The following is a 20,105-nucleotide window of genomic DNA, read 5'->3' on the forward strand; positions in this document are numbered from 1 at the left end:
AAACAGGGTCTGTCCCAGAAGTTAGGTTGCTTCTGTCTGTCCCGAAGCTGTGTAGCTTCTGCGGTCCACACTCTTGCTAGTGCAGACTGGAGCCTAAGCGAACCTAAGCAAAGATGGCTCTCCTGCCAGCTCAGGCCTTGAGACTCCTCCCGGTGGACACCCCTCCTCGGGCAGGAAAGGTGCCGGGTGACTGGATCCAGAAACAGGATCCTTCCCAGAAGCTGTGTCACTTCTGCAGGCCGCCCTCTCCCTGGCAGTACACCGGAGCAAAGATGGCCTTCCTACTGGTTCAGGCCCGGAGACTGCTCCCGGGCAGACACCCCTCCTCGGGCAGGAAAGGTGCCGGATGACTGGAACCAGAAACGGGATCTTTTCCAGAAGCTGTGTCGGTTCCCCAGGCCGCCCTCTCCCTGGCAGTGCACTGGAGCAAAGATGGCTCTCCTTCCAGCTCAGGCCTTGAGAGTCCTCCCGGGCGGACACCCCTCCTCGGGCGAGAAAGGTGCTGGGTGACTGGAGCCAGAAATGGTATCTTTCCCAGAAGGTTCTGTAGGCCACCCTCTCCCTGGCAGTGCACCAAAGCAAAGATCGTGCTCCACAGTCTCATGGCTGCACATAGCAACACACCCATTAGAGCATCTCAGGGGGTGTGGCTCACTGTCTTGACCACATAGACACATCAGTTTTTATTGTGGAGAAAAGAAAGAAAAATCATTGGTTTTTTAAAAATTATGTCTTAGATTTCATATGTTCATCATAGACAGACACAATAACTGAATTTTCTAAGGTACATTGGGGGGGGGGGCAAAATGACTGATGAAATCACTGAAATCTTGGTTATCTAGACAGCTCACTGCATGTGGTCGAGAGCCGAGTGAAACAGAGACAGGGAGTTCTAGTGTTGAATCTTGAGTTTATATCTGCAGATTTTGGGCAATAATTAGTTTCCTTGGGCTTCAATTTACTCATCTAAAATCTGCATGTGTGGTATTGACACTCCTGTAAGTGTAGGATATCATAATTAAGAATAAACACACAAAGGCAAAGTGCCACGGCCCCCAGAGTAGAGTGAACAGTAGATGTTCCTGTTATTCTTACTAACAGGCTGGCAACAGGCTTTCCAAATATGCTCGGCTCCTACAGTCAGCACACCTTAAAGTAGAATCATTTTACAGCAACAATGATTGGTGGCAGGTAGGTGGACAGAGAGTGATAGAGTACAGGAGACATGAAAGCAGAAGCAGGGGCCATTTGAGGAAAGGATGGCAATGGGCAAAGGGGGACAGAGACATGGGGGATGGGGCAAGAGGCATGTGAAGAGGCTGGGGAGATTCCCCAGTTTCAAGTACATACTGATTTTGCAGAGGACTAAAGTTATGTTCTCGCACCCAAGTTAGGCCATCCACCCGTAACTCCTGCTCCAGGAGGATCTGATGCCCCCTTCTGGCCTCTTCAAGCACTGCATTCATGTGCACATGCACCCCTCCCTCCCTACTACTACTACTATTACTACTACTACTATTACTACTACTATTACTACTACTACTACTACTACTCTCACACACACACACACACACACACACCACACACAGACATAAAAATAAAATCATTCATTCTTTAAAGAGCAAAGTGCAATGATCTGTATGCAGGAATAGGCTATAGTTAAACTCATTACTTTACAATTTAAATAATTGATATGGTGGTACTGGATTAGTACTAAGAGTACAGGGTGAACAGGCAGGGGGGGGTGTACATGCAATGGGAAAATCAGTGGAAGAACTGAAAAATTTGTGGCTGTTGATTTGTACCAGGTCCAAGGTTAACAGTGTACAGGAGCACCCTGAATGCCACCATGGGGTTACACCAGGCTGTGAGAAGGCAAAGTGTCACCTCAGACTCAAAGAGGCACCTAATGAGTCACAGACCGAAGGAACAACTCGTCCAAAAGAGACACGTGATGCTAAAGATGTCTCTCTCAGTATTACTGAGTTTGCAGCACACAGCTGTTATTAAACATAAGGTGCATAGGTGCCTTACCCTGTGAGGAGTGCGAACTCCCTTATAGTAAAACAACAAAGCGGTTAAAGGGACTTCACTTAGCACAGTGACTGTGTCCGGCTGGCATTTTGGAAAGACCACTCCTGACTACTTTACCCTTGCTGTTTTCAGTTCCTCCTTTGGACTCGGCAAGTATTGGTCTCTGGTTCCCTCCTGACCTCCAGTCTCTCTGGCGGGCCATGCCATGTCTAGTTCCCGTCCACTGGGACGGGAAAAAAGTGGGGAACACAGTACTGAGACAAGGTGCATGCTTAGGGAATAGGAAATTAGGAAGGAGTGGACGCAGGGCAGTGGGAAGTGGGAAGAGTGTAGTGTGACAGAGCAACCAGCAGAGGAAGGTGTGAGGATGCTCACAGAGAACTGAGAGGTGGGACCGGCTAGGATCAGGAAGACTCTGGGGCAGGGCTGCCTAGGAGAGATGGGAGGATACACTTCTTTTCTTCTACTTTGGGTGAGTCTGGAAAATGATAATAGCATAGCAGCCACTGCAAGCAAAGGTCCCAACTCAGGAATAAAGGAATGATTCGAGTGTAAGGAGCATGAGGCCAGGCTGGAGCACTATGCAGAAACTCACCACCCTTGTGTATACAGTTACAAGGTACAGTCAAAGAAGTCCGTGTTTGCCAACAAAGCATTGATAAGTAAGGCTGAAAGTTGTAAATTAGAACAAAGTTCTCTGAGGAAAGAAACAGATGGGGAAACCTAGGGTAAAAAGAAGTTGTATGGATGGGAACTGCCCACAGTAGAGCCTACCAAAGAGAATGGAGGTCAAGAGAGAGCCAGGAGAACAATTGTTGCAGGTTCCCAGGGAGGAAATTAATCCAGCAAGAATAAAGGACTTGAAACTCCTGTGTGGCTGGGGACACTCTGGGGCACACAGAGTCCTGGGAAAGCTGGCGAGCACATTGGCTATTGGCTAGCATGGCTGTTAACAGAAGAGATGTCCTGCTGGGTCGTGGCAAGGAGGGGCTAGAGGGAAGGGAAGGAGCTCTTTTTTAGTGACCTAAAATATTAGTACTTGATTTAATTGGACTTTCTGCTTGAGATGGGCAAAATCGAGATGGTGGTTTGGGTTTAATTTTCTCTGGGGGAGAATCCCGGAGGAAGAATGGCCAACAAAATTCTGTGTAGTTGGCAGAACTATATTTGCTTATGTTTATTGGGCTTAGGATATTGGTATATAGATCAATTGTTTTATATTCTTCCTTTTGGAGAAACAATTTTCTAAGCTACAATGTTTTGCATCTTTCTGTACAGATCTCTGGGACTTGTTCTTTTAGCTTTCACTATTTTTAAGTTTTAACTGTGGTTTTAGCATAACATGCAGTTCACCTTCCAAGAGGTTCTTAAGTTCTTAGCTTAGTAGCATTAAGGGCATGGCTTGGTAAGTTAAATTCACATTGTTCTAAAGTCTATCTCTAGAATGATTTTTATCTTACAAAACTGAAACTCTCTACCTACTAAATGTCTCTCTGTTTGTCTCTCCCCTCATCCCCTGGAAACCTCTTTCTGTTTCTAAGAGTTTAGTCATCTCTTTGCCTCTCTCAAGCATCAACATGGAGTTGGCCCACCATGACCAGCTTACTTCCCTTTACATAGGAGCCTCAATTTTATCCTCCTTACAGAATGCTTCCTAATTTCTCCACAAAGGGATTTGAGATGGAAATGGTGAAAACCCACGGACAATGTAGCCATGGGAAAAAAAATCAATCCATGTGCTGAGACTGGAAGGTTCTACATGAAATTCCCCCAATTGAGAATCATTTGTAGGAATTGGAGAACCTTTGATCTTCCAACCTTGTTGTGAAAAAACAAATGTACCTGGGAATAAGAAAATCTTTAAGTGTCAAAATGTTGACTGGTTAGGAAGTAAAATCAAGGCTCCAAAGGGGCACAGAGGTGGCCAGGGACCCATACAAAGAAAATGCAGAGCACAGGAGAGCTGAAGGGACAGTGGGGGCTGGGGGATGGCCTGGGGGTTAAGTGTCTGGGCTGAAGCCTCCTCCCTGAGTCCTCTCAGACTCACTGTATTGTCATAGAAAGCGGGTTATTGTCTGACAGAGGAAGGTTTGTGACAGTACCCTTTTGGCTTGGTGGTTATTTCAAGAAGATATGGACAACAAAGGAAAGGCTAGGAAGGCCCAGGTGACAGGGAAACCAGATGACAGCTACACACACAACTCGCAGAGGAGTGCACATGGTTAGGCGTGAATGCCCAGCCAGCACTCTGCAAGGCCCCCTCTCTTAGGAGCATTAAGGTGCCTTCCATATAGTTCCAGGAATGGCCTCCTCTACCAGCTCTTCTGTTGCATATCCTGCTGCCTGTTTGACATTTCTATGTAGGTGACTAAAGTGTAACTCAAATGGATGTTTTCAGCACCGCATCAGCCCCCAGTCTCTCCCTAGAGCACTGCCTCTGATACACTGCCAAGGTTCAGGAAATGGTTTCCAGTCATGACTAAACATTTAGGGGAAGTGCTGCTCATTTGCTTTGGTCTGTGTAGTTCTCCCTGGAAAGACATTCACCTTCTCCCATCTTCTCTGGACTTTTCAGCCCAAGCATCATCCTTTCTTTCTTTCTTTCTTTCTTTCTTTCTTTCTTTCTTTCTTTCTTTCTTTCTTTCTTTCTTTCTTTCTTTCTTTCTTTTATAAATAATACCTTTATTTATTCCTTGGAAACTTTATATATGTATTCAATGTGTCTTGATTATGTTCACTCATTCTTTCCTTCCAGCTCCTTGTAGGCTCTGAAACCCGTTTTCCTCCAAACATTCTTTTTCTTTCCTTAAAAAAATATAGCTAATAATATCCCTGCTAGTATATGTGCAGGTATGGGAACAGAGGCCACACCCCCAAGGAAATGATACAGTCATTTGTAACTGGACTTTTTGCCTCATAACTGCTGATCTACACCAATGGTCCAAAATTTACACTCGGGCTCCTTCATTGCCTTCTCAGTGCACTCAGAATAAGATTCAAAATCTCGACCATGGGTCTAGGTCCTGATGAGACCTCTGGCCTCACCCAGTTCTCCCTTCCCTTGCTACCAGCTTCTCTCACTAAGGCCGTTCTTTCCACCAGAATCTTTCAGATCTTGTCTCTTTGGCAATCTGGCCTCAGGTCAGAGATTCCTTTAGAAGGGCTGTCCCCTGACACCCGTCAGAGCATCATTCACACCTGTCACTCGGTCCCTCCTGATCTGGACCATCCATTTGTATGTTCATCTCCTTACTCCTACTAGAGCTTAGAGGCGAAGGGAGCCCATCCGTCTGCCAGCGGCATACCCAGCAGGCAGTCATGGTCTGATACAAAAGTAGATGCTCCAGAATTATGTGCAACTAACTTAGGCAAATCCTTCCCAGACATTTTGGGAACTTGCAAGTGGATGCAGCAGGTGGGAGCCATGTTCTCCGGGCAGATTTCTGCTCCTGTGAAGGAGGAAACACAACGTGCTGGTCGGCCCATTACAGCGAGCTCTGGAGTCTTCAGGCTGCAGGGCAGGTGTGTTTGGAGGGGCAAACAATGTGGGACTGATGATCTTCCTTTCTGGCTTTGTGAAGAAGCCGGAAGATGAAATCAGTGATTTCAAGATGAGTCACTGGAAACAAGGGGTTTCGCAGAACACCTTGAAGTTTAAAGAAGTGGATGCAAAGCATCAGCAGGAACAGAGCCAGCTCTCAGGCCTCGGAAAGCCTTTCGGTGCAGAGAGAGCAGCCAGCTATGAGCCTCTATGCCACTGGTTCTCAGTCACAGCCCCTTTCACGGGGGTCACCTAAGACCACCAGAAGACACGGATACTTACATTGTAAGTCACAACATTAGCAAAGTTACAGTTAGGAAGTGGCAATGAAAATCATTTTATGGTTGGGGTCAGCACAACATGAGGAACTTTACTAAAGGCTCGCATGCATTAGGAAAGATGAAAACCACTGGTCTAAGCCACACAGTCCAGGACACCCAACAAATGAGTGCTGATCATTATTTGTAGATGGCTGTCTTTCTGACATGCGATGGTTAAATTTTTATTGCTGTATTATTTTTAATGAAAAAGTATTTTGTCCTAGTTAAAAGAAGCACCCCCCCCCCAAAAAAAAAACAATCTCATAAGGTTGAGTGTGGAATAGACCTTGGCTGTGTCCAAGTCTGCAGCTAAGACAGTTCCATAGCATTGCTGCATGACTGTGCTGGGCTGCTGTACTGTAAGCCTACTGAACATTCCAGGAATCCCTGCCACAAAGGAGATAGAACAGATGGACAAAATGGTATTATGCACAACAGGAACATCCACGATGACGGAGACTACAAGTGCCACTAGTGCAACACACCGTTCATGGAACACACCAAATGCACATCCTCTCCTAAGCTTGCTGTCAACCTCATGAGCAGATCATTTCTGTGATGTCTTAGCATAGCTATGATGGGTGTGTGGGGCAGGAGGTCAGGTGGGTGTCAGAGCCACCACAGCATTGACACTACTTTCCTGACAGCACCCTGACACCAACCTGTTCTTAATCATGCGTGGAAGTTCTGTCAGGACCCAGGATGGAACCCAGTGGGTAGAGGGTCTGCCTAGCATGTGCGAGGCCCTGTTTCCATCCCAGTATCAGCATTTGAGAGGTAGAAGCAAGAGGATTAGAAATCCAAAGTCATCCTCAGTACATAGCAAGTTCAAGGCCAGAGTGGGCTGCACAACAGCTTGTCTCAATCAATGAACATACATACATACATACATACATACATACATACATACATACATGTTAACTGGAACTTAGTGTACCTTGTGGCTTCCAAGACATTGAAATACCCCACTGCAATGAACGGTCATATATCAGGGGTTCTTCCTCCAGTGTTGTCCCTGGCCTCTCTTCAGTGAAGGAACCTGACAAGCAGGTTTTCTGAGTTTCTTTCACGAAGTGTGCCAATGAGAAGGGTTTTAAGAAGTACACTTGCAACTCTGCCTCTGGCTCACAGGGCTGCCATCCTGTCCCAGCTCTGCGATTTCCAGAGCAGGAGGAAGGACGACTCTGTTCAGATAAAGCTGCTGCAACTGACTACAGTTTTCTTCAGTGCTGTGAACAGGGACCTTGCTCTCCGGGGAACTGTCAGAGATGCTCTGTTTCCTATGAAGACTAGGGAGGAACCTGGAAGTGCTATCCCTAACTGGAGAAGCTTCGGGAAGAAAGGGTGAAGCATCGGTCTGACCTTGACATTTTATTCCTTTTCATGTTAGGGATGTTTTCATCCTGGGACTGTCTTAAGAACTTGGGAAAAGTCCCGACTTAAAGAGCAATCACGCTTTACTGTGTACAGAGGGAGAAAACACATGGTCTCACTATTCTGCTCTTACATCTCCCAAATAGTCTTCCCTCACTTGTAACTCTGATGTTTCTAGTTAGCATATATTAATTATACATAACAGGGGGCTCATCGTGCCATTTTATACATGCATGATGCATCCAGGTCTTAGTCACTCCATCCCCCTCTGTCTTCCCTCCCACTCCCAGCCGACATACTTCTAATTCTTCTTGTGGGATATAACTTCCTCTTGTCTGCCCCAAGTGCGTTTTAATATATATATATATATATATATACACACACACACCTTGGTTTGAAACACCACAATTAACCCTTTATGGGATATAGTAATGAACCTGATTTTTCACTTCAATTATTTATATGTTTTTTTTGTTGTTGTTGTTGTTGTTGTTTTCTTTCTTTCTTTTTTTTTCATTGAGCATTTGGGAAGAAACAGGAAAATAATTGTCTGACATAGGTAAAGACACAGAGAAGAGCATTCAGGTTATTCCAGTTTTGGAGGACATACCTTCAGTGTTTGTCTGCAGGCTTCCATGGTCACTGTCCACTCTCTGCAGGAATATGACAGGGGGCAGAGAAACAGGGTTGTTTGGATCTATTTGCATTTTTCAATATTCTTCTGACATTTCAATGTGAACGTTATACTCTTAAATTCTCTAGTCTTTGAAACCACCATTTAATAATCCTAGTAGCAATGAGAGTAAGAGAGTTGACTATTGGAAAGGCTGAGGCAGGAGGATTGCAAGCTTAAGGACTCTCTCGCTACAGAGTGAGTTCCAAGCTAACCCAGGGGTGGGACAGGGGAAAGCTCTGGGAGTTCCCTGGTGTGCTCAAGGCTGTGGATTTGATCCCCAAGCACTGCTAAGGCTTTTGTATGATAAACTTCACTCTCAATGCAGTGAACAGAGATAGAATCCCCAAGACTGTCACACCAGGTAGCAGGTGGCAGGTCTTTGTGAGTGCAGATGACTGTTGATCTCTCTTCCTTGGGTCCCTTCACTATTGTTGTTTTTCCACTCTCTTCCCAGGGTGCATTGCACACATGGCTGGAGTCTCTGCTGAGCCCTTTTGCTGGTGACATTCTCAACCCACTGCCTCCACAGACAGCCACATTATCAACTTTCCATTTCCTTCTATTTTTTTTTTTAATCTTTCTAGACTTTTCCATGTCTTGCCTTTGTGCTTTTTAGATAGCCATGTGTAAGGGATTGCCTGCCATGCAATGAGAATTTAAATTTTATATATTATTATCATCCTGTGTATATGTAGCAATCAAAGGACAACTTTGTGGGGTTCTCCTCTATCTTTATGTGGCTTCTAAGGGCCAGATTTGACTTGTCGGGCATGTATGTGTCAAGCACTGCACCCTCTGAGCCACCTCCCGGCTCAATGCGGGCGTTTCTCCTGTTTTTACAGACATGGGGTAAGTTTGGAGCTCAGCGTTGGTGGATCTGTCTCTTGGTGTTTGATTTCTCCGAGACAGCTTCTCTACTGCTGATGGGATCTTACTCTATTTTGTTTAAAGATTTTCAGCCAATTTTGAATCTGGATTTGTTCCAGATTCCTAACAGATCCAGCAGGCTCCTACAAGGGCAGACAAGGTTTTCCTGTATGTCAGTTACTGTAATGGTGCTTAATATTCAACGTGCATGTTCAACAGAATGCACAGCCTTGAGTTAGAGGCTGTGTTTTCCAGGAAGGCCCAGGGCAGTCATTAGAGAGAATATGCCTTTGGCCATTAATGCTTTAAGCAAGATGAAGTTATAACCATTACAGATTTGGGGCAATCTTAGAAATCTTAAAATAATTTAGGGTTTGAAATAAGATGTAAAGAAGTAAAGTTTACCTGAAGCATCGTAGGGTGGTAAATGGAAACATGAAGGAGGAAGATGACGTCAGCAGCAAATTCTTCCAATGCGGCACTAGAAACCCAACCAAAACTGACTCAGGGACAAGAATCCCCTGGCTCAAACTACTAAAGAAACTGAGGGTGTGGCTGCTGGCTTTGGGTCAGCAGGATGCCAAGGTTCTCTCTGTATCTTTCCACTTCGCTCCTCTTTGTCTGAGGACCTCTCCTCAGCATGCAGTATGAGTAGGGAAGCTCACACTGTTCCAAGCCCTTGGCTCTGTGGCAATCTTTCTGTCTCGGAGGCCACTGACCCTTTCCCAGCCTTAGTCCCTGTAAATTTCATCAGAGATTCTGACTGGTTCAGTTGAGATCATTAGCCTATCACATTGATATGTCATGCCAAGCTCTGGTCACTTGCCCAGTCCTGTGGTAGGTGGCCTGTATGTATGTGCATGCATGTGCCTGTGTGTGTGTGTGGGGGGGTATAGCACTGTGATTGTCAGTGTCCCCACAAGTAGTTTATTTTGTGTGTCTTTCAAAGACAGAGAAAGGTACTGACAGAAAATGAAATTGTCTGAAATATACGATTTAAATTTTGCCCATTTATTTCCTTAGAATAGCATGACTGGCTGTCTGGAAGAATCAATATCCAAAGATTTGCTGTGAGTATAAGCGTGTCACATGAGAAGAGACACTGTGGAAACTGTGACTATGACCTCAGCTAGAGTTACTCTTTGTAGTCTGATGGGGCCAGCTCCAGGCAGCTGAGCATCATAGGAAATTTCCAGAGAGGATACAATGTGGCTACATCTGAGTTGAGACTTATGTCAACATCAGGAATCACAAGGCAACACAATACAGGGAAGTATGGCTGGCATTTGGCCCTGCAAGGTCCAAAGGTTTATGGATTATCCTTCCCATGGGAAATAAACAGTTGGGAATCAAATGAAGTGGAAGGAAAGTTACTCAGTGAGAACGAAGCATGGCTTCCTCATGGCTCCTGATTAAAGCCTTCAGTAGTCAGCAGTGAGGCATCTGATGCACCTGACTAACACTTTTGATTGAAATAAGCGACTGGTCAGGGTCTTAACCTGCCTTCCGGGTAGAATAAAACAGTCCAAGTTGACGCCCCATGTATTAAAGTGGAAAGAGAATACGGTAAATTCTAGTCTTCCTGAGACATGATGGTCTAATTTTCTGAGTGTTGTTTTCCTCATTTGGAATAGAGAAACCTGAGCTTGGAACCTAGACCTGTTGGTTTTCATCTAATGATTTCTCAGTGATGATGTTTTCCTCTTAACAGGATAGCCACATAAACTGAATGGAGAACACACAAAAGTGTTGCATAGGTAAATTTCAGAGAAGAGGGCTGGGTTCGTGATAAAGGCATTTGGGGTTCAGGATGAACAAGACTGTGTCCAGCCCTTGGATGACAACTCGATGGATTAGTGGACCCTGTCAATGGCCACATCCTGACCCTGTGAGCCTCTGACCACTTTGTCTTCTACATTAAGTGGGCTTTCCAGATGGTTAAGTTAGTATCTTGATGTAGAGTCACAGTGCTGATGAGTTCCATCCATCTAATAGAGTAGGGTGACAGGACTGGGGTCCAAGCAAGGAGCCCTCTCTAAAGAGAGGATGTCAATTCTTTGGAGTCCTCAACCTAAGCCACCATTTTTGTTGTTGTTCTTTTAAAATACTAAATTCTAGGAGTTCTTGATGACACTCCAAGAATGGCATGACTGTTACCAACCAGTCTCGAAGGCTGAGATCTCTGGTGATTTCAGAAGGGGGAGGAGGGCTTCAGAGAATGGAGCTGGTGGCAGTTGAATGGACAACTGATGTTGGAAACACATTGAGAAGGAGTAGCATGGGGAAGGGGATTGGAGGGAGCTATAATTTGGGCACAAGCTGAAAGAAAGATTTTTCTCTAAATGGGAATGATTTTTAAATTTTTCTGTCTGGCTTTTTGAAATGTCTAATGTACATTAAAAATCTTTGCCTTCTTACTATTCAATTGCAGGACATAGTCTGTCCTTATTTTGACTTCCCAGCCCGCTGTGATCAGCTCATCTCTCCACCGTTGACTGTCAGAAGCACTTCAGTCTGTGGAACCCCTTCCGTCTGTCTGTGACTCTCTTGTGTTTTGTTGCTGCTGCTTTTGTGGTTTGCCTAAAACAAGGTTCTGGAGTTTTTTCTGGATCATTTTGTAGTGTCAGGCTTTTCTCTCCGGCCTTTATCCATCTTGAGTTGAGTTGTGCATCTGGTGCCAGAGAAAGGTCTGATTTCACTCCTCTGCACATGGCTCCACAGTTTCTCTACACAACTTAGAGGAGAAATTCCTGAGTTTTGTGTTCCTGACAATGAAAGCTTTCCTCGCTCTCCCCACACTCATGTTTGCTCTTGCCCCTGTATACCCATCCTGGAACCTCTCCTGCCTGACTCCCGGGACCAGAGTTAAATGCCCTTTCCCATCTGATCTAAGCTTGGTTGTTAGTCTCTCTCGCTGACCAGGATGGCCCACTCAATCTTATCACAATCTATAGTGATGTACTGTTCACTGTCTTTCCCTCCTGATGGACAGGTACTTTTCTGAGAATAAATTCTTCCAGACAGGAAAACATGGCACCTGCTCAAAGCACTCCCAGCTGGGCTTAATGCTAGGGACAGTTATAGTGGTGACGAGGACACTGAGGGTGGAGAATGCTGGCCTGGTGCCCAGAGCTTGTGAGAGCAGAGCCCTTGCTACCCCAGTCTTCAGGAGAAAAGAGGACCCATGCTTGGGGAGGGAGAGAAATAGGTATGGAGTGGCACCTCACCAGGCATCCTCCTGTATCAGGAACCCAGCCAGCTATGCCAACTCCACATGCAGGAATCCAAGGTCGCAAAGATCCCATCTTTCTTCACTATGGTTCAACCTCAGCTGGAAGCCTAAGACCCAGGATGACCAGGCTGTCCTGGAGGGAGAGAGAGGGCAAGAGGGCAGAGCCAATAGCAAACACCACACCTGCCCAGCTGTCCCCAGTGCTGAGTTCAGAGCATGGAGTTCACCTATTATTTATTTGCAGGTAATCAAAATTACAAATAAATGACCATTAAATCAAACAAATTAGTTCCCTGCCACTTGTTTTATTATACATCCCTTCTCATTATTTTTGAGGAGGCGCTGAGGATGTTTGTCTCATGCAAGTTATTAGTCTGAGCTCTTCAAGGCAGATGGGCCCTGCAGGCATCTCTGAGCTTGAAGGATCCATGGATGGCAGGCGGTGGGTGACCAACACAGTCTCACCACTGGAGAGCTGTTGTGGGCTTGCCATTGTTGGGCTGTGGTAGGTGGGAGGAGGGCCCTTGACAGAATCAAGGCCACAGCTCTGGTGAGGAGAGTGGCTGGCAGTCATTATCCACATTGCTTTCCTTTTCTGTTCCCCCATTCTGATGGTGTCACCTCCCTCAGCCAGTGAGGTGTTCTGCTTGGTGGGACAGCAGTCCTCCGAACTGTTCCATATTAGAAATGGGACGGTCTTATCTGGATCCACATCTTATCTCTTGATGATTGCAGCACAGCCTTCATTCTAACTGGAACAGGGACTTCTAGCCACTAAGGGAAGGGCCCAGGACTGTCCCCTCTGGTGAGTGTGACAGACTTAGAAGAGAGATTAGAGTGCATGGGTGAGCAGAAGAAAGCTGTACTGCTTGGAGCTGTAGCGTGAAGATAGAATATTGTTCCCTATATACAGGAGCAGGGCTGTGACCCTGGCGGCCTGGCCTCAGGAGCCAGGTGGGCGTGGAGGTGGGGACCCTAGAGAAGTTTATTCCAAATAGGATGGTGTGTTTTGGATGTTCATTGAGCAGACCCTGAGTCAAAGACTCATTGCATCTTTACCAAATTTTCGATGCAATTGTACTGGGAAAATCTCTTATTTGCATATTTACAATAGACAGGGTTTAGTCCAAAAGTCAGAACCCCCAGGCTTTGATTGGAGAAGGCTGATGCTCAGGTGTGAAGTGAGGCAGAAGCCTGGTCCAGGCAGGCCTAGGCTGCTACGGATCCCTAGAGCACCGTATGCTCATTACCTCTTGCTTGCCTGGCTCTCGGCTCCCAGGGCTTAATCAAAACCACAGAGCCCACAGAGATGAATATGTAAATTATAATTTGAATTATTCATCTGCAAAAGAGCTATTTCTTACCCATATCTGAATTTATGTGACTCTCAGTGTGTCTTTGTCTTCTGTTTTGGCTGTTAGAGAGGCCGAGGGACAGTCTCTAGGAATTTAGGATGAAGTTGATGATGCAGCACACTGTGGTTTTATTTTCCTGTTTGGGAAACAAAAGCCAGTACCCACTCTGTGTGCTCAGTGGAAGGCAGTCGAGGTGTTCCGGGTGTAAATATGTGGGGTGTGTGGAGCAGATTGTTTCTTAGACGCTACAAAGAGGTCTGGAGTGTGACTGAATGGGTGGGATGCTGACCCAGCCTGTACAGAGCACTGCACTCAGTCAACACTTCTTGAAGTGCCAGACTGGCGGGTGTAGAGGAACAGAGAAAGCGCCATTCCGTCCTGTGAGAAAGGAGTGGTGGGGTTTGTTTTACTGAGAGATCCACCAGGGTTCTAGGAAGGGGATTTGAATTATATGGAGAAATTATGTTCAACTACAGTTTAGTTTTATCTTCACATTAGCTGGGAGTGCTGTTTTAAATATCAGGGACTTATCACTAATCCAGTGACTACTTATCTGAGGACCTGTTGCATGCTGAATCCTGGGGACACTATGGGGACCTCTGGCATCTCTTTCTATTTTGCGATGACATTGACAGATGCGCCAACCCAGCTGTCTCAGAGAACATTCCAGCGACCATGCTCAGAGCCTATCCTCAGGAAAATGGAGTGGTCCTGATGGTGTTCATTCTCTATCTTTCTTTCCAAGCTCCATGGGCACTGTCAGCCTTGTGTTCACACGACACTTTGCTTCCTTCTTTGTCAGGAATGCAGTCATTTTTTTTTCATTGTCCCTGAGCTCTTGCTTTTAGAACATACTGCTATATGATGTATTTATTGAAATGAAGAAATTATATCTAGTTAGAACTGGCACAGTAGTCCAAATCTTTAGAAGGAAGATTCCCTTCTAAGCTCTGGTAAGCATTTCCATGCCACCTCAGTTTGAACAACAACCAACCTAACTTTAGCAAGTTTTAGTAATTAAAATGTGATCCCCCCGTGAAGACATGCACAGTGCAAAGAGCCAAAGGCTGTGGCTCTTGTTCTCAAATATCCGGCAGGAAAGGCACACAGGCACACATGAAAAGCATCCAAGGGGCCAGCTTCTACCACACAGTGCTAAGGGAGGAGCTGACTTTGGTAACCCATCAGAAACAGATGGTATGGCCTCATCCAAGAAGCCAGTACACAGACAAATCAAGCTGGAACAGAGCTGGAGGCTCCCTCCCTGCTGGGTAGCATTCAAAGTGCCAGTAAGTGCTGCCCAGGCTGCTGGAGGAGAAAAGGCAGCCTTGCCCAGCTGTGTCTCTCATGTACTTCAATACTGACTAGCTGGCAAGATGTGTGCTCTGGGGCAGCAGTGGCGTGGCTGTTTTAGGGTAACCAGTCACTTTCTGATTGGGTTGGAAGACTGATCCATGAGAACCAATACATACCTTATGCTATAATCTGGTCAAAGCTGATGACAGGGAGGTCACAAACCCTAGGTGCAGGGAGCTTACTGCTGATGTTATGCTAAATAGCTATAAAGCCAAATTGCTTTCTACATATTTGTCTTTCTACATTTAGACTCTAGCTCAACTCCTGAGAAAAGAAGTTTGTCTTTACAGTGGGCAACACTTATCACAGAGACCCTGAATGGGTGACAGTTCTGAGAATGAGTAACTAGTGATTGAGGTCATCTGCATTGTCCCCTCAAGGTCCAGAGAATGTTGCATTAAAGGGGTCAGAAAGATCATATGAGCCAGTGGATGTGGCATAGTATTGTGAAATGCTGTCTTCTGAATGAATACAACATGGCCACTAAATCATGAACACACAGAAGTGAGGCTATCTACATCTATACACAGACACATGCGTGCGCGCACACACATATAAAATTGTCAAAATAATGTAATTCTCTATTGCTGTGAAGAGATACCATGACCACGGCATCTCTTACAAAGGAATGTAGCTGGATCTTGCTTACAGTTTTAGAGGTTTAACCCATTACCAGCATGGCTGGAAAGCATGGTAGCATGAAGACAGACATGGTGCTAGGGAAGGAGCTGGGAGTTTTACAATTGAATCTTCAGGAGGGGAGGAGGCACGGGGACAGGCTTGGGCTTTTGAAACCCCACTCCCCCCACCTCCCATAACACACTTGCTTCAACAAGGCCACACTTCCTAATGCTACTCCTTGACGAATGAATTCAAATATATGAGTCTATGCGGGCCATTCTCATGCAACCCACCATAATAACTAACTAAAGGACTGAATCTATAAGGCAAGGACAAGAGAGAAAGGACAGACAGGCCGTTGGTGCTGTCCCATTGTGCTGAACAGAGGGTGTAAATGGGGCCACTAAAAAAATGCTCTGGCAGGACTTCTGTCCCCTGAGCTCCCAGCTCAGATTCTGGAGCTGTCTTAGCTTTGCACAGAGTGACAGTGTCCTGGAGAGGGGACCCACGCAGGCTGTCAGGGTTTTGTCAGACGTTAAGTTGTTGATGCTGTTTCCAGGATCTGCCAGTCGACAGTCACTCCCTCCCAACCTGAGCAGCCTGGGCCAAGCTCACCTTTATAGAGGCATCAGTAATGTTTGGCTGCTGGTTGATGAATTCTTAGTTTGTATTAATTTATCTCCTGCCAAATTGGCTCTCGGTGGAATTTTAAAATGTATTTTTAAAAAAATATACCATGTCCTTTTCCTTCTGAGCAGTGTGCAGTCTGATTAAGGAGAGATTAGAATCTTACAGACACATAATAGTATGGAACCTACAGTCAAATACTGAATGTTCAAAGCTATTAGAAGTCAGCCAACCTTGTTATTGGAAAGTTTTCATGAGCCTAGCAGGAAGCAAATGTTTTTTTCTACTCAGATGAAGTTAGGCAGTTTAGAAGTCCAATGGTACTCTGTAAAAAGCCAACCTGGGCACAGGAAGGTGGGTCTGGTCCAGAAAGGGCTTCTGTGATGACCTTCAGCTTCTAAAGGGTCAAAGACGTCTTGTTTCCCTTCTGAGGGGTGTGGCTGTCACAGACTGTGTCCAGTAAGTCCACCACGTACTTCTCGAAAGCTCAGGTGTCCTCTCTGCTTGGGCTGAAACAAAAGGACACGAAAGTAAAATTACCATCTATTGGCACCGGCACCTAGTGTCTCAGAGGGATTTTCAATATAGTATGCCATCATATTTTTACAAAAGTGTTATATGCTACCGGTCACCATTTCCCATTTACAGGGGAAAAAACGAGGATTTGACTGACTTGTCCCAGTTCAAATGCTAGTCACTAACATTTTTATCTCTGACTCCTGAGCTTGGTCAGCCAAGCTTGGTGGTCCATACCTATAACTCCAACACTTGGGAAGTAGAAGCAGAAGGCTCATGAACTCAAGATCATACTCAGCTACATAGTCAGTTTGAGGGTAGTCTGGGTTATATAAGAGCCTACCTCAACAGATAGACAGACAGATAAACAAGACAGACAGACAGACAGACAGGCAGAAAGCAGCCAAAGCCTATCCATTCTCATTTATTTAGTCTAGGAGGTTCTTATTTCATTTGCTATCATAGTGGATTTTCAACATGGCTGCAAAATCCAATAAAGAAGACCCTGCTAGCCTCCTGAAAGAAGTATTACGATCTCTGAAGCAGACTGCCACACTAACACCTTTCATTCTCTCCCTTCGTCAGTCCGAGCAGTATGGGCATTTCCCTCTGCAAAGTGTCCAGTGAGCAACCTAATTGGCCCTCCACAGACACAATGTTTTGAACTGCTTTTCCTCACTCAGGTCAGATTCCCATTTTCTCCTTCAGTACAATAAACTTGCCCAGGAAACTCTCCAACAAGCCCCAACACTGATTCTCTGGGGTTTCAGTGCAGTGCACTGGGTTGCCCATGGCACCACTGTCTCCATGGCAACCCTCCCAACTAGGCAGCTCGTGGTCAGAAGACAAATAAAAGCAAAGGGATTGCTGTAATGTCCTCATCATTGTAATTGTTTCTTACTGAAAAGAAGCAAGGCTGAAGACTGGCTGCGCTGGGGATAACAGGGGAAGCTTGAGGCCACGTCCCTAGAGTCTCTCCTGTCATCTCCTGTCTCTCATTTCCTTCATAAGTCTGAACTCTGAGCTTACTTGAGTAAGTGTTCTGCATACTGAAAAATAAAAGGAACCTTACTAAGAATATGAGGACCCCATCCAATAAAGCCCCAAGATTAAGACTGGAAACTGAATGGCTCCATGAGCCCCATGGATGTTGCTTTGCTCATAGGTGGAAGGAGGTGAGCACTCACTCTGTTGCCGCGAAAGGGAAGATTTCAATGAGACAAGACCTGAATAGTTTTAATTTCCCTAACTGTTTTTTTATTTATTTTGGCAACAAGCAGAAATCATAACACTACCTTTCATATATATTTGCACCCTATATTTTAATTATGGTGGTTACTGTGCCATAAACTTCTTCAAGAAAAAGTCCTTCCACCAAAGAGGAGATCTAAATAAACACGTTTCCTGTTTAGTTCTGCCTCCAGCAGAGCAATCAACTGGAAACGGGTGCCTGAAAGGGTCCATCTCAGCCTCTGCTGTTCAGAGAGCAGATAAAGGAATCCTCTTCATGGGGAAATTGTCCAGCAAATCTTTGTGTATTGCCTTATATATAATATTCACCATTGTGAATTCAATAGCAAGACAGACACTGCTCCCTGCGTCATGGTGCCAAGAACATAGATTCTTATATTTAAGAAGATGTGATCTGTTCCGCAGCAATGCGTGTGGTACGTGACTGATACAGTGCAGATGTGCACACTCGGTGCACAGCAGGCTCACTGACCATTTTAGGCTCAAGCCTCATGGGCAAGCCCCAGGGATTCTGGTAAGAACTATGCTCAAGCAGTGCTGAGAAAACCCCAAAAGACCAGACGGTGTGGCATCAGTACCGCTGGCTGCCCCAGAGGCTTCTACAGTGAATTTCCATCTTCAGATGAAATTACTCTGAGCAAATCTTCATTTCCTCAGACTAAACTAAAGTCTAACTGAAGGTTTGAGATGGCTTCCGTGAACCTTAGCTTTAAGAGCACGTATGAGTCACTGTCCTCAGGCATCTTGGTGTGTTGATGGCCAAACACGATTGACAGGAAATATGTAACTTGCATGGTTTCAGGGCTAAGCTATAAACACAGGTAGCAAATTGTAGCCCAATTTCAAGGTAGCAAGTCACAATTTTCAAATTAGTAAATACAAATTTCTTTACAGTAGAAATTTTTGTGTGTGGGTTTTGTTGGGCTTATCTAAACTGTGGTTCAATTGTAACATTTTCCTTATGTTGATAGTAATCTCAATAATTGCTTATACTGGTGAACTTGAAGTTTTTTCTCACTATACTTTCTATTACTGATATCAAAGTTTATATATTTTGTATTGTGTGCCATGGAAATATCTTTGTAATTATGATTGTTTTGAATATTTTAATATTTTAATCTTGATGCTAGTATGAAAAGTGGTTTATAGCCCATTATTTTTCAGAATTATACTATTCTGTAGTTATATGTATATTTACTTTATATTTTCATATGATTGAATTTTGATCGTTGGTAGACTTTGATTTCAACTTGAAGACCCAGTTTAGTACTCTCAGTGAGACAAGCCTAGTTACCTTCATTTGTTTGGGAAGTCTGCATTTCCCATTTATTTCTGAAGGACAGAAGAATTCACTCCAGCATTATTGCTTGGTAGCTTTTTTGTCTTTCAGCAATGTGACCGTAACAGCATAGTCCTTCTGGATAGCAAAGGTTTTTCTTTTTCTGAGAAATCGCCTCATAGTTCCATAGACATTTCCTTGGAAGGGGAAATCTGCTTTCCTCTGGATTTTTCCACAGCATTTGCTTGACATTTGACTTTTAACAGGTGAGGTACAGTGTTTTGGTGTAGACTTTTGGGCTTCATGTTTGGAGTTTGTTGGGCATCCTGCATCCAGAAATGGAGGCGCTCTTTTCCTAGTTATTCCTGTTTACATTTTCTTGTTTGGAAAACTACTAAAACACCAGACACCATTAGATGATGTCTCAGAGGTCCCTGTGCCTTCTTGACATTTTCATTTTTTATTTTTATCTCTCTGCCCGAGTCCTTTCAGATGACTGGTCTTTGAAGTTCAATGATTCTTCTGTTCTGGTTCATCTGCTGTCGAGCACTCAGCGTGGACGATTCAGATTAGCGTTTGTGTTTTCCAGCTCTTACTCTCTCACGCGACTCCTCTTAGCTCAGCGCTGCTCGTGATCGGTGAAGTGGGAGTCAAGACCACAGAAGCCAATACCCTCCAGCTCCTGGGTCAGATCAGCTGCTTCTGCCACTGTGAGAAAACAGCTTAAGGAAGGAAAAGTTACTATGGTTCACAGTTCCTGAGACTTTTCATCCTATCATGGTGGGAGGGGCATGGTAGTGTGCACGGTGCCGACTGCTCCTAACAAGGCAGAGAAGAGGGAAACAGGAAGACTAGGCCAGAATCAGGAGCAGTTATATCTTTCAGAGCCCCGAAACTAATGATTACTGCCAGCCAGCCAGCCAGAAACCTCCCACAGGCCCCACAGCCTTCAAATAGCATCACAAGCGTTCAAAACATGAGTATGGGATGGGAATGTATATCAGGTAGAGATATTCTTGCGTGGCACGCAGCAAAACTGGCTTTCAATCCTCAGCA

This window comes from Mus pahari, chromosome 10 (assembly GCF_900095145.1).
Source record: "Mus pahari chromosome 10, PAHARI_EIJ_v1.1, whole genome shotgun sequence".
In the NCBI taxonomy this organism is placed as follows: Eukaryota; Metazoa; Chordata; class Mammalia; order Rodentia; family Muridae; genus Mus; species Mus pahari.